This window comes from Dictyostelium purpureum (genome assembly GCF_000190715.1).
Source record: "Dictyostelium purpureum unplaced genomic scaffold DICPUscaffold_379, whole genome shotgun sequence".
Lineage (NCBI taxonomy): Eukaryota > Evosea > Eumycetozoa > Dictyosteliales > Dictyosteliaceae > Dictyostelium > Dictyostelium purpureum.
Genome location: NW_003519715.1, coordinates 22,434 through 24,133, shown reverse-complemented (window position 1 = coordinate 24,133; position 1,700 = coordinate 22,434).

Here is a 1,700-nt window from a genome sequence, read left to right as displayed (position 1 = left end):
ATTATTTAATCACTACGTTTTGATCATTTTTGTGATAAAATTTTAATTAAGGCTTGTTTTATTGTAACCAAATTGGTGTTAATTTTCTATTATATATTGTTCTTTTTCCCAAAAAATATAAATTTAGAAAAAAAAAAAAAAAAATAAAATATTTTAAATAATTAATAAATAATTTTTAAATTTAACAAATAATAAAAATAATAATAATAAATAATAATTTTAAAATAACACAAACAATCTTTGGGAGTGTTAAAATTTAAAAAAAAAATGTGGGGTGGAACAATGAAAATTTTTTTTATTACTATAATAATAAAATAATAATACAGTATTGTTTTTTGATTTTAATTTTATTTTTTATAAGTTTTAAAAATTTTATTTTTTTTAATTATTTTTTTGATTTACTTTAATTCTATTTTTTTTTTTTTTATTGTTTTTATTTTCATTTTTTTTTTTTTTTTTTTCATTCTTTTAAAATCCTTTATCATATAAAGACAAAATTTGGTTAATATTTAAAATATACTGATTTTTTTTATTATTATAATTGCAGTGTATAGGTTTGCTATTTGGTTTCCAAATGAAAATATAGTATTTTAGATATCTGATGGTGATTAAAGAAGAAAAAAAAAGGTTTGAAGAGAATTAAAAAAGATTTATTCTCCATGGGTTTAGGGAAGATGTCAAGGTTTTGTCCTTCATACGGTTTAAATTTAACCATATAATATTATAATTTATTTTATTTTATTTAAATTTGAACAAGTATTAATTTCTTAAAACACTTGTGTTCAGGTCGTTTGAAGCATTAATTTGCTGTGATCAGTTAAGATAGGATATGTTGGAGATACAGACATGTGTCTCACACCTAATTGAGGTAACAACTGACTATCCCTAATCTACTTTCTTTAATGAAGGCTTTGGTTTTTTTAATTAAAAACAAAGTGTAGATTTGCTAATTAGAATACCGTAATTCCAGAACATTACTTTTTTTTTAAAATTTTCTTTATATTTTTGTTATCTCGCTTGCTGCCATTATCTTTGTTCGTCTTGGTTGCTGCGATTATCTCCAAACGCTCTTCAAAAGTTTATTTACAATAATGGAGGGCTTTCAACCGTATTAAAGTATACTTTGATATACCAAAGCGCTGGTCCTTTATATATATAAATAAAGTTATATTTCTCCCATTTATACATAATATTATTTTTAAATTTTTTTTTTTTATTATAAATTTTTTTTTTTAAAAATTATTTTTAATTTTAGATTTGCAAACACACATAATAAAAGAAATAATATTAATATAATTATAAAAAAGGATCTTATTACACAAGTTCAAGACAAACTAGACCATTTGTTATATGTTTTTGGTACATGTATAGGTGTTTTACAAAGAGATGCCCCTCCTTCATCATTTACAACAACAACTACCACTTCCCTAGGGAAGTTCCACCAAAAATGGCAATACAAGTTATTGAAACATCAAAACTAATTGAATAATATATAGAAAAATTGCCAGGTTTCGATAAAATTTGAAGACGAACAATATGAAGATTTAAAAAAATTTAAATAATGAATCAAAAGAAATTTTCGGCGCAACATCAAATGTCAAGAAATGAAGCTAGTAAGTAAATTATATTTCTAAAAAAAATATACATAATTATATTAATATAATTTTTTTTTAGGCCGAAGTTTTTAAAATTGGTTAAAG